This window comes from Astatotilapia calliptera, chromosome 1, assembly GCF_964374335.1.
Source record: "Astatotilapia calliptera chromosome 1, fAstCal68.1, whole genome shotgun sequence".
Taxonomy (NCBI): Eukaryota; Metazoa; Chordata; class Actinopteri; order Cichliformes; family Cichlidae; genus Astatotilapia; species Astatotilapia calliptera.
In genome coordinates, this window is record NC_137422.1 from 4,104,501 (window position 1) to 4,118,389 (window position 13,889).

A 13,889-nucleotide genomic window follows, 5' to 3' on the forward strand; every position below is an offset into this window, starting at 1 on the left:
AATTGACCACAAAGACAAAACGGCCAAAAACAGAGATGAAGCAGTTGCAAGGGGACAATAAATGACCAGAAGGGAACACACAGTGGTTACAAAGAGGTGCAACTATAAATGGAACAGGACCACATAGGGCTAAAACACCTGCACAGAGCCACAGACGACATTACGGAGCCAAACGCAGCCCAAAGGAGATGCACCAAGAGATCAACAATGAATCTGATCATCAGGTTGTTTAAATACTGGAATTCAACTCTGGTCTCATGTTATTGTGGCGTGCTGCTTTTGCTTACTCATTGCATTGGCACTGCACCATCAGCGTTGAGTTTTATTCGGTCCGCACATGAAACTTCTCCCCGCACTGTTCCAGATATATTCAGTATGTGACATGGAACGTGGAATACATCAAACTGTCTACGGTGCACGAAAACCCTGTGGTGTTTCTCCACTTTGGAGCTTATATTAAAGTGAGCGGGTTCTTTAGAAGTGCCACTTAAAAGAAAAAACAACCTTTTCCACATGCAACGAAAAGATTAAAAGTGGAAAATCCTCGATTTTCGATTCAGAGCTAGATGGTATGATGTGTGGAAGCTTTTCTGTCAACAATAAAATATCTTTAAAGGAGGAAGTGTGGACTATCTAAGCGATGGAGCTACATTAACAGTGCCAGCTGTATCTGTTTTTGGTCCCCTGTGAAAAACCCTGAATAGTCTCTACTGTGCCAACTGAGTTTGAATGTTAGTGGAAAACTTTGCAGACTATAATGTTGAAGCCTGAAGAACTGTGAACGGACTGGATCTGAGATCTGACTAATTAATCGCAGACTAGCCGTTCTGTGTGCATACTTTGTGTTATCGGCCATTTTATTCTAAATGGGGCAATAAATTAAAGAGAAATATAAAGAATCTAGTGACTGAGACTCGTTAGGAAAATGTTTGCTGTGGTCATAAATCATTTTCTTAGAGATCTCTGCACAATCAGCCTTTCTCTTTTCAGCTGTAGAAGTCTCCCCCTGCTGGCCATTAGAAAGAACGTAGTTTTAGCTCACTTCCACCTTCCATCCTTTGTTTATATTTAGTCTATAGCTGCAGCACTTGGGATAGAAGTTTGTTATGTTTCCAGAGGGTGTAGAAGTATTTGGAAGTAGTATGAAAGTAATTACATTTTGATAGATGTATAGGTAGGCCTGCTCCAGAGGACATCGGAAAGTTGCTCAGAAATAGCAGGCGAGTGTACAACAGCGGAGGGGCTCTAAAAGAGTCTTAATAAAACCTCTGACCTGCTGTACTGTCCAGAAGCGGACTTTGTGGATATGACTATGCAGTGTGGAGGCGGCTGGAGCACGGCAAAACAAACACGAGCGCTCTTGTGTGTGAATGTGTGCATGATTCTGTACTCTGCGAGTCAATTGTCATATTATTTATGCAGTCCATGTGGGTGGGCAGTGCAGAGCCAGAGGGCACAGCATGTGTACACTGAAAGAGATGGAGAGAGATTCTCTGCTGTGCTATCAAACATGGATCATCTGCTTCTGAATTTCAAGTAGCCGAGCAGCTGTTGTCCTTTAACTATTTCTCTTATTGTTACTCTTTATTTTTAACATTGGTTTCCCTCCAAACAGAGTACAGAATTTAACTGAATTGTGAGCGAATCCAGTGCCGAGTATTGGAAACTTTTCTGACCCCAGTGATACCAGTGAATAAATCATTCCCACTGATAGCAGACTGATAGAGTGACTCAGTCTTTTTGCATTTTTTTTTTTTTGCCGTGTGGACGCAGCAGACGGATGCTTGCTCTGAAGACCGCAGCAGACCTCCAGTAGACCCTGAATTTGAAGCAACCACTTCAAAGGCGGCAACATTTCCAGTTTACAGCACACTTTTGTGCCGCGTTCTCCACCCACACTCACGACCCACGATGAGTGCATGGAAAATTTTGATGGTGACGGTAAACATTTACAGTTTCTGTGCTTTCTGGAGCTATACCAGCTATCTATTAAAAAGTACATAAAAATTCTACAGAGTTCATCCTCTTCTGGAAGTGGGAAGGAGGAGGGGGGAGGTGCAAGTAGGAGACGCAACTCCTCAGCCACTCCAAAGACAACCACAATCCACCAGATTCTTTCTCTGCTTCTCTGAGGAAGCGCAGACCTATTTCTCCTCACCTTTCTGTCCCTCCTGTTGTTTATCTGCTAGCAGCCTTCAATAAGACCCCCCCTCCCTGGGCCAGTAAACCTGACCTGTGGCCCCATAACAAGGAGAGAAGTGTTGGTGTTAAGTTGTCAAATCATCCGAAGGACAGTTACCCACCATACACGATCCACAGCCAGAGGGCAGGAGGCATTAACAAACAGTGTACTTTTTTTGGAGTAAACTGAAAAAAGATGTTGCTGACCTGCAGACCTCGCTTTGTAAAAACCAGATTTTATCTCAGAGGAGCAATAATGTTTCACATTGCACTGCTTCATTTTCTCTCTTTTTCTTTCTCTAATATAAAAAAGAAAGACACAGACTGCAGTGGTTTAAGGCTAAGACTGATAGCTGTGCTACTGTTGGCTGGTGAGTACTGTGCAAAAGTTTTGAGTCACCCCTCATTTCTTTATATTTTGGTAGAAAAATGGAAAAGAAGTACAGTAACTTATTGAACAGAAATGCAGCATAATGAGCCTGACAGTCAGTGTTTCGTATGTCTCAGCCAAGCTTTCTTATCCTTTCTTTAAGTCATCTTCAGGAATAGTCCAAGTCCAAACCGCTTCTTTAAATGTTGGCCGGCTTTAATCTCGTCCTCAGTCGAGATGATCCCGACTGCTGAGGTCCCGGCTCTATAGGGACGCCAATCCGTGATTAATAGTTTTCCATTGTATGTTTTTCTACCCAGGTGTGTTTGCAATCACTGAGACAAATGAAGCTGTTTCCAGTTAGATGTTATCCTGATGTTTATTCTCTGCATCCATAATTCCAACAGTTTCGATAAGTTCCAAACACCACTGGCTGAAGTGCAACCACGACCCACGGCAGAACCTCCACCATGTTTTAGACTCTCACTATTATCCGGGGGAACACCAAGGCGTTCCCAGGCCAGCCGAGAGATATAATCTCTCCAGCGTGTCCTGGGTCTGCCCTGGGGCCTCCTCCCGGTGGGACATGCCTTGTCAGATGCCCGAACCACCTCAGCTGGCTCCTTTCGATGTGGAGGAGCAGTGGCTCTACTCTGAGCCCCTCCCGGATGGCTGAACTTCTCATCCTATCTCTAAGGGAGAGGCCAGCCACCCTTCGGAGGAAGCACATTTCCGCCGCTTGTATTTGCGATCTCGTTCTTTCGGTCACTACCCACAGCTTGTGACCATAGGTGAGGGTAGGGGCGTAGACCGACCAGTAAATTGAGAGCTTCGCTTTTACACTCAGCTCTCTCTTCACCACAACAGACTGCTACAGCATCCGTATCACTGCAGCCGCTGCACCAATCGGTCTGTCAATCTCCCACTCCCTTCTCCCATCACTTGTGAACAAGACCCCGAGATACTTAAACTCCTCCACTTGGGTGCCTGTCGTGGTGGTAACCCCCGAACCAACTGGTGGACACCTGAGGTGAGGGGAGCCATCACGCTGAAGGAGTCCTAACGGGCTTGGTTAGCCTGTGGGACTCTGGAGGCAGCTGATAGGTACCGACAGGCCAAGCGGAGTGCGACGCGGGCGGTGGCGGAGGCAAAAACTCGGGTGTGGGAGGAGTTCGGGGAGGCCATGGAAAAAGACTTTCAGACTGCCTCGAAGAGATTCTGGCAAACCGTCAGACGACTCAGGAGGGGAAAGCGGTGTTCTACCTGCAATGTGTATAGTGCGGGAGGAGTGCTGCTGACTTCGACTGAGAGAATTGTCAGGCGCTGGAAGGAATACTTCGAGGACCTCCTCAATCCCACTGGCACATCTTCCGTGGCAGAAGCAGAGTCTGGGGACGAAGGGGATGACCCGCCAATCTCTGGGGGCGAGGTCACTGAGGCAGTTAAAAAACTCCTTGGTGGCAGAGCTCCTGGGGTGGACGAGGTCCGAGTTCCTGAAGGCTCTGGATGTTGTAGATCTGTCTTGGTTGACACGTCTCTGCAATGTTGCGTGGAGATCAGGGACAGTACCCCTGGACTGGCGGACTAGGGTGGTGGTCCCCATCTATAAGAAAGGGGACCAGAGGGTGTGTTCCAAGTACAGGGGAAACACACTCCTCAGCCCCCTGGGAAAGTCTATGCCAGGGTGCTGGAGAGGAGCGTTCGTCCGCTAGTCGAACCTTGGATACAGGAGGAACAATGCGGTTTTCGTCCTGGTCGTGGAACACTGGACCAGCTCTTTATCCTCTCGAGGATACTCGAGGGCGCATGAGAGTTTGCCCAACCAGTCTACATGTGTTTTGTGGACTTGGAGACGGGATTCAACTGTGTCCCTCGGGGGGTCCTGTGGGGGGTGCTCCGGGAGTCTGGGGTGTCTAGCCCATTGCTAATGGCCATTCAGTCCTTATACGACCGTTGCAAGAGCTTGGTCTGCATAGCCGGCAATAAGTCGGACTCGTTCCTGGTGGGTCAGCCAGGGCTGCCCTTTGTCACCAATTCGGTTCATAATTTTTATGGACAGAATTTCTAGGCGTAGCCAAGTGGCGGAGGGCTTTCACTTCGGTGGTCTCAGGATCTCATCTCTGGTTTTTGCAGATGATGTGGTCCTATTGGCTTCATCAGGTGATGGCCTCCACCTCGCCTTGGAACGGTTCGCAGCCGAGTGTGAAGCGGTGGGAATGAGAAATCAGCACCTCCAAATCTGAGGCCATAGTCCTAAGCCGGAAAAGGGTGGATTGCCCACTCCAGATCGGGCGAGACCCTGCCCCAAGTGGAGGAGTTTAAATATTTTGGTCTGCACAACCCAAAATGTGATGTCCATATATGTGGACGGCAGGTCCTAGGAGGTTAAGAATGGCTTCTTGACAACCAAGACCGTTTCTCACAAGCCACCAGTGAACGGTATGTGGATCAACTGCAGGGCGATACGCATTTGTCAGTTCCTGCATGAGAACTTGGCTGGATTTTTTTCTCCGCTGTCTGCCAAATCAAATATGTACAGCTACCGGCTGTGGCAATCCTTTGTGACAAGGGAGCAACCGAGAGTAGCTTATTCTTCTTAAGGTCGTTACTGTTCATCTGCTCTAGCTTTTTTTTGAGGCCTGTCTCTTCTTTCTTCTTCCTTTGTCCTTCACTTGCCTGGTTCCTAAAATGCTCAAGGGCACACTGTACACCATACTGAGATGTGGTGTGTTAATAGCTCTCTGCTAATCACCTTGTTGGTGCAAAAGTACTTTTATTTATTTTCAGTAATTAGTTACTGATTACTTTTTTCAAGTAACTTGACCAACACTGGTGGACAATATATGTCTGTTACTTTATTTGGAATTTTTTTAAATGGGTTTGTTTTTAGAGGTAACAGTTTTTAAATTTGTTTTTCATATAGAAGCTAGAAAAGTTACTCTAATGTAACTATGCTAAAGAATGAACATGTGAACTGAAATAAAAATGTATACCATGCACTATCAAAAGCAAAACAAAAGTACCAAATATATAGGAAGTGTATTTAGAGTTGGAGTGTGCAGCCATAGAAATGGCTTTAATTCCAAAACAGATGATGCAAAATTTTGATTCGTTGACTTAAAATTCACTGTGGTGGTCCACAGAGGCAAAATCACTATATTTGTGTTAGTGTCCAAAAACATGTGGATAGAAGAAGAATAAAAACACAATAATTCTCCTTGAAGCTACATTCCCAATCCAACAGTATTACTCATTTTGTTCTTTTTTATTAGTTTTTGAACAACATCGGAGTTCCACTGCACAGAGGAGGAAGCTACTGTGTGTCAGGCTTTAATGCATCACAGCTACATATTAGTAGACTTACTTACTTAGACTTAGATCCTCCCGCGCTGATTGGCACATCGGGTGAGAATGGAACGCCATCGAACTCGGTATATCGCTGCAGTTGTTGCTTCATCCCATGACAGTTCGACAGAACGTAAATCTTCAAGGAAAGTCCTCCTCCATGTTATTTTGGGTCTTCCTCGCCGTCTCTTTCCATTCTTTGGGTTCCACAGAACCGCGACACGGGCAGGTCTCTGGTCCGGTAGCCGAAGGATGTGACCGGCAAATCTGAACCGATGCTTGGTGACTTGGACATGGAGCGGCTCTACTCCTGCACGGCGATATACTTCTTCATTGGTAACGCGATCCCGATATGTGATCTTAAGCAGCTGTCGAAGACGTTGTTGGAAGATGTCAAGATGGCGGTTGATCTTTGCAGTTGATTTCCAAGTCTCCGCTGCATACAGTGCCGTCGGTATAACAATGTTCTTCAGGAGCCGCACCTTGGTTGATAAAGGCAGTGCGGTGGTCATTCATATAGGTCGTAGTCGTTGAAAGGCTGCCCATGCTTTCCCAATTCTGCACTTAACGTCATGCTCCACGTCCCCGTCACTGCTAAAAGTGCAACCCAGGTACATGAACCTGTCCACCTCTTCTAGCTGCTGCTGCTGCTTCACAGTCACCACTGTGTTTGATGGTGTAGCGTAACCAACTCGCATAATCTTCAACTTCTCACCACTGATCCTGAGTCCTATCGGTGCTGCTTTGCTTTCCAGAGATGAGGTTGTTTTCTGAAGAGCCTGGAGTGTTGGTGCAAGTAAGGCTATATCGTCCGCAAAGTCCAAATCTGTGAACTGCTGCAGGGGATCACGTCCGGCGATGCCCATCGTGTTTGGTCCAATTGCTCGGCGCATGACATGGTCAATGGCGATGTTGAAGAGGAATGGCGATAGGACGCAGCCTTGTCGCACACCAGTATCGATGTTAAAATATTCCGTGATGCTGTTGTCTGTTCGGACGCAACAACTAGAGTTGCAGTACAATGCTTGGAATGCGGTAACGAAGCGGTCAGGTACTCCGTAAGACTTGATGATTTTCCAGAGCGTGTCTCGATTAAGGCTATCAAAAGCCTTTTTAACCCTCTGGGGTCGCCGGACACGCTGGCGCGTCAAAATCACATGACCAATTTAAGACGGCACAGCTACAAGATGCAGCGCGTCAGAGTCTCCATTTCAACTTGGCTCAAAAGTGCGGACTTCAAACTATATACCAGTTTTTGAATTGTGTCGATGGGCCACGTAAAACCAGACTTATGATAAAAAATACACGCGATGTTTTTTTCTGAACAAAACAGTGGTGTTCACAGCGGGAAGAACGGTAAAAACTGCGTTTTCTACAGAGAGCGCTAGCAAACACTCTCCGCTTGCCAGTGAAAAAAGAAAAAACACCCCTTCCCTATTGGTGTTAGAGTTTACCATGTCAGCCAATCAAAAAAATTATAAGGCAACATGCGGCATTTGGTTGTTTAGGGAGAAGGGGAAGTTTTTAGGAGTGACACCCGCAACGGAAAGCGGGCGAGCGAAAGACAGAGAGAGAGAGAGAGTTTTCATATGTGAGACATTAGTGACGTTTAGCGTGTTTGGAGGCTATAGTTAGTGTGTTGTGTAGTTATTGTCTTGCATTGTGTGTCAGTTAGACTGCTGAATTTCATATTTGCTCTAAAAAAGCCGTCAAAGGCAGATTCCAGTGTAAACGCTGTTCCCACATGGAAAACTGGACTGATGCACCCCCTGCTGTCAGACCTGTAGGGTTTAGGCCTTTGGTGTTCTCCTCTGTCTTATACTGAACACAAACTACATTTTTTGGACTGGCACAAATAATTTGTGTGCCTTCTTATTTGATGCAGCACACCTGATTGTTCTGTAAATAGATTTAAATGGTTATGTAAAAAACACCTGAGGCCTTGGCTGCATTTTTAGGTAAATAGTACCATATAACTTTGTTGTTTGCAAAACTTGTGCATAATTTTTAGAAATGTACAATTTCTATTTGCATTTCAAGTTATGAAAATGATTCGTTAAACATGTTTGTGGGTTTTACAGTAAAAAATATAACCTTTTTCTACTCGGATTTTGAATTTTTTGTCTGAATTTAGATCAACTGCGCTAATATAGTATACCAAAATGAAAAAATAACTCAAATCTCAGATATTTAAGGTTGTGCTGAAAATAATGATACCAAACAAGGCAAAAAAAACATATTTTAAAGGTGAAATATAGAGGTAAAATCAAAAGTAGTCAAAAATGGCCAATTATACCCCGGACCCCAGAGGGTTAAAGTCAACGAAGTTCACGCATAGCCTTTGCTGGAATTCGAGGCTCTGCTCAATAATTGATCTCAGCGTGAATATTTGTCCAATGCAGGACCTTCCACTTCTAAAACCCGCCTGCTCCTCGCGTAGCTGTTCGTCCACCGTATTAGTAGACTAAGATTTATTTTTAAGTTAGATTAACTGATAATTAAAGATGATATCTGTGTGTGTAGCAGTGAAAAAAATGTCCCCTCGTAAGCTCCTGAAATGCTAAAGGAAGCAGGTAGATTGCTCAGAGCTGTGTTCACAGTTTACATAGCAGGCAGTTGTTCCAGACGTTCCAGACACTCCTGTACAAAGTTGAGTTTCCCCGTGTGTGAGCTGTTTCCGGAGAAGAAATAAGAGCCGTAGTCGGTTCCCAGCCTCCCCGCCGATCCACTCTGTTGATCTGCATCCTTAATGAAGCATAAATAATAATAAATAAATAAATCTTTATTTATATAGCACCTTTCAAGACAGAATCACAAAGTGCTGCACATAAGATTACAAGTCATAAAAAGATTTAAAAAGAGAAAATAAAACAGGCATAACATTAACCAAAAGCAGTTTTAAAAAGGTAAGAGTTGTTTTTTAAAAACAGCTACTGAGTCCACAGTTCTTAATGCGTGGGGGAGAGAGTTCCACAGTCTTGGGGCCACAGTGACAAAAGCTCTATCACCCTTAGTCCTCCTTTTAGTATTTTTTATAGCAAGTAAGCCCTGATCAGATGACCTCAGAGACATGCTAGGGACATAGGGCTGTAGCAGATCAAAGATGTAGGCTGGTGCCAGTCCGTGCACAGCTCTGTAGGTCAAGCAAACCTATCAGCAGAGCTTGGTTAGCTCAGGTATGCAGCGTGCTCAGACTGGTTCTTGGCATGCTCCTCCTCAACACTGTAGGTCTGTATACACTGTAATTATAGAGCACTCCCTCCTTTATGGTGCTTTTGTTATCATAGCGCTTACCTTCATGCCTGCAGGCACAGAAAAACAAAAGATGACCCAGGATGAATTTACTCGAATAACATTTGGCAAACTATAAAACAAAAAGTAAATCGCTGTCTGTTGATTGCAGGTCTAGTTCTTTAAGGGAATGTGTGCCTGGATTATGCAAGTCACGGCCGGAGTAAATGAAAAGAAAAGCCAAGTTTCCTGCTTGGTTATACATTAAACTAGTTGAAGGTCTGAACCTAATCTTCAGTGTCGAGCGGTATCACAGAGTTGTGTGTGAATAAAATACTAAATCATTTTCCTCAGTGAGCAACAGCGCAGTGTTGGTGTAACCTTCACTGTCATTTACCGCAGTAATACTGCAGGGCAAAAGTGATAGTACTGACTGATCCAAGTGTTACCCACACCAAAGTTTTGCGTGACCATGTCGGCTTACAGCCTCGACTCAAAGCTGAGTTAGCCAGAGTTCTGCCTAAGATGGGCCAGATATAATGTGCGTTAAGACATTTGAGCCACTGTGCAGATGTGGCCCAGGATATAATCCTTGCAACACAAGTCAAGCACTTCACTTCATTGGCAAGTAAATAAACCTTTAGGTACATTGTAATCTGCACGCATGACCTTCAGCTATAAGGACATAATGAAGGTTAGTTGCTTTATGTAGACTTCTTGCAGGCTTTCAGTCAGGTTACTGAGTGATATTTGTAAAGCTTTACACTTTGATTCTGTACCTTTACGGTTATCACTTGAGGTCGGTGTGATTGTTATCAGCACATCCTTTACATCCTAGAAATAGTGAGTTGGACCTGTAGTGGATTAGACTGGTTTGCCCTTTATTTGGCCCAATCATCTGGACATAGCTAATAGACACTTGCTCGTGTCATTTAACATGCTAATTTCTCTTGCTTTATAAGGACACATAGACTAGAAATCTAAGTCTCTTAACTCAATCCAAAGCCATGAGATACTCTATGGCAGGGTTGTCCAACTCGAGTCCTCGAGAGCTACCGTCCTGCAGCTTTTAGATGCATCCCTACTGCAACACAGCTGAATGAAATGGTTGGATGCCATCACATTTGGCAAAGCTGTTGTGTGTCACAACAAGGATGCATCTAAAAGCTGCAGGGTGGTAGCTCTTGAGGACTGGAGTTAGGGTATGTGACTTTTGGCTTTTGCACATTCTAATCCCAGGTCGTGGCAGTTGGCTAAAAAAAAGGTCTACCAAAAAACAAAAAAACCTCCAAAAACAATTAACTTATCTTACAACTGTTAGTTTAGCTTCTGGTACAGTTATCTAGTACATGTATGAAATGTCATGTGTTTCCTGGACTGGATAAGAGATGCAGTCTTATTCTGTTCTAGCTGGGTTTTTAGTCTGATTATGGTCCAACAGCAGGTGTGGCAGGTGTATTCAGGCTATGCAAAAAGCCCACCCTGTGAAAAACTGAGCCTCACGTCTTTTGAATTCCACAGGTTTTTTTTAAAGCTTCTTCTCCGACAAAGCTTCTCTCTTGTGTTCTTGACAGCAAGTAAGGCGACACCGCTTCTTTCCCTCTGTCATTTCTCCTCTTTCTACCTTTCTCTCTCTCTGAAGGAGCTCAACTCTTTTCTTGCAAAAGCCAGAGGAGGACAGCAGGGAGAGGTGGGGGCTGAAATCAGAGCCATTGCCTTGGAGGTGGAGGCGATTTATAGCGTGTTTGTGCAGGAAGAGGAGGAGGAGCAGTGGGAGGAGAGCAGGCAGAGTGAAGGAAAGGAGGGCACGAAGCAGTGACAGAGGGCGAAGAACTGGGACAAAAGTCTGTCGAGAGAGAAAAGAACTCTGGAGTTTATTGTTGGAGCTTTGAAAGAGGAGGATTAGAAGGAGGGAATGAGGAGGGCTTGACTCACTCTATGCAGCTGAATTTGGATTTGCAGCCACATGTGCAGGAGAGGAAAAACGCAGGTACGGCGACAGGGTAAAGGTCGCTTCTGCGCTTTCTGCATGTGTGTTTTAAAGGTTTTATACTGGCTTGTTTCTGCATCGTCCGTCTGCTTTGTTTATGTATTCAATTCAAGAAATTATATGACGTACAGGACACTGTGAAGCGTTACAGGAGTGAAATAACCAACATGCAGTGCTGTTAGCAAAGATTTAAACTCATCTGTGTCCGGTCCCATTGTCGTTCAGCTTCTTCTCCTCAGGTTTCTGCCTTTGTGTCCAGAGCTGTGTTTTCACAGACAAAATGCATTTACTCGTTTGTCTTTGGGATGTTATTATAAGGCACCTTATAATACACCTGCTCAGAGTACTGTAGGTGGAGGAGGATTTCATTACATTCAGACATGCTGTGTGATCTTGCCTCTGCTGGTTTCACCCGTCCTTGTGGATGTTTTTGATTTACTTTGTCCTGGGTATTCACATTTGTCACTTACAGTTCTGCCCTGCAGTACAATGAAGCTGAACGTAATATAGTTGGAGAGTGTGCAACGCTCAAAAGTGACATTCAGAAACTCTGCAGTGACATTTATTTCTTAAAAGGGTAGCCCTGTTTCTAAGGATAGGTTTCATTTCTCTGTAGTATTTGTCTGTCCACCGTAAACAGATTTGCTTTGATCTCTCTTAACTCTGAGCAACACGTGCAGCTTTCTGTGGCCTTTGTCTCAAATGCTGTGTTATAGAAACTATTCCTACACCCATTCTTTTTCTCTATATATGGTTAACCATGCACCCTCGCAAAGATTTATGTGTGAATAGTTATTAAGTTATTCAACTTCTTTACATCCACCATCACGACAGTGATTAGCTGAGCTGAGGGTTAGGGGTAGCTTTACCTTACTCTGTAGAATTTTCCAGTATACGTCGATCCCAAATTGTAAACTCAAGAACAATAAGGCCACAGATGCATATTGGAGACTTGGTCTGAGTTATGTTATAGTCTCTGTTTGTTTTGGACTGTTTGTTTAGCACGTGGTGCATTTGTTAAACATGTCTCCCAGTAAGTTTATTCAAGCACTATGCAGGTTGGTTGTATTTACTGGAGTATTTAAATTGGAAATGTATTTTCATTATGAAATAAGCGTGGATTGCAGAGTTTAATGGATGTAGAATAATGGCACCATTGATCTACAGCTTTGAAGCTTCAGATGTCACTGGGTGTGAAATCTCATGGAAGAATAAAGGCTTCATAATGCAAAGAAAACAGAAAGAAGATGGGTTGAAGAGTGGGGCGTGACTTGTTGCTCGACTTTTTGACTCTTTGCTAATTTATTTGGCAGTTTGTTACTTTAAAATTAACATTTTTTAAAAGGAAATCTAATCTTACTTAGCATGTAACATGCTCTGCAGGACTACATGACAAATTTAAGAACCCAACAGTATGTAAAATATGTTCAGTTAAGTGTACTGCAGATTGCCACAATTCTAAAATTCTGCATCAATGAGAGGAGCTAAGTAATAATCAACAGTATGAAAAATGTAAATTAAAGTTCATTTATGTTTTAAACTTACAGGTCAGGAAGAAAAATTAGAGATATATTAGAAAAATAAAAGGCTGAATAATTCTTCCACCACAGCAATAAATCACGCTAAAGAGTTTTCTGGTATGAAGGATTGGAGTAAAACTCTTCAGTACTTTGAGTAATTTCTGACATGAACCTCCCAGGGATAATGTCGAGGCTCCAAAACTACTTGCACTGATTGGCAAAGGTTCACAGTTTGATTGAGGATTGGGGTCATTACCAATGATGGTGAGAACTCTTTATATTAGCAATAATTAAGACACATAGTTGTATTTGAAAAAATAATGTCTATAGCCGTTTTTTAAAGTGTAAAATGAAAATTGTGGCTCAGCTCATCTGAAAGAGCGAGACAAAGACACAGAAAGAGAGACAATGTATCATTGTCAGTTCCAGCTCTTGTCTGTGGGAGTACAGGGAAATGAAATGAAAAAGGTCGTTCCTGGTCACAAACTCACTAATCCCATCTCAGCTTACTCTGATACATCACAAAGAAACACTCTTGACCTGACAGAGCAGTCAGCACACTGACAGTACAGCTGATTAAATCCTGACCAAATGGAATCAAAGGAAAATCAATGGGGAATGAGCAGTACCTTACTCAGGCATGATTACGGGATCTCTGTAAATTATTAATAACAATAACAAAAGTAAGGAGAAGAAATGTTCACAAAGGACAAAGTGTCTGCTCTGAACTGACATTAAATTTGCTGTGCTAATTTGTTAAATGACATGAAACGGAAAATAGAACTGAGGCTGATGGGAATGCTGGATGGAGTGGAGCATGAGGAGGGCTCTGAGAAAAGCTCGGGGAGCGAGAGTTTCTTCATTTCATCTTCTGGCTTCAGGATAGCACCAACTTTTCATGGCATCAGCATGTCGAGATTTTTCTCTAGAACCAACAACGACAACCTTATTTGCTAAAAGAAGAACGGGCATGTGTTCACTGAAGTTTATTTTGACAGTCAATAAATACTAAATAATGAAAGTATTACAAGTGGAATCGATATTGAAACTTCATGAACGTAATGTTGTTTATCCTTTGCAGCAGCTGGCTGAGTGGACAAACATGGGCTAATGGTCTCCTCCTTCCTGGTTTTTGTTGAGCTAGAGCAAAAAGAAAAGACATTGATGTGTGTCATCATGTGTATCAACACAAAATTATAGAATGAAAGTTTTCAGAAAATGCAGCCATGGGGACTCGACATTGTGGTTGATG

The 13,889-nt window shown here is 43.6% G+C and overlaps 1 protein-coding gene across 4 annotated transcripts in view; it reads left to right on the forward strand.

Moving 5' to 3' along the window:
* Positions 1 to 13,889, forward strand: part of large2 (LARGE xylosyl- and glucuronyltransferase 2) — a 121,526-nt gene that overhangs the window by 71,616 nt on the left and 36,021 nt on the right. Inside the window, exon 1 of one of the 4 annotated variants that reach the window (XM_026145254.2) lies at positions 10,948 to 11,117. The exons of the other annotated variants lie outside the window; for them this stretch is intronic. The gene's annotated coding sequence lies outside the window, so the exon portion shown is untranslated. Of the gene's footprint in view, positions 1 to 10,947; positions 11,118 to 13,889 lie in introns of those variants that run through there. 4 annotated transcript variants of the gene reach the window in all.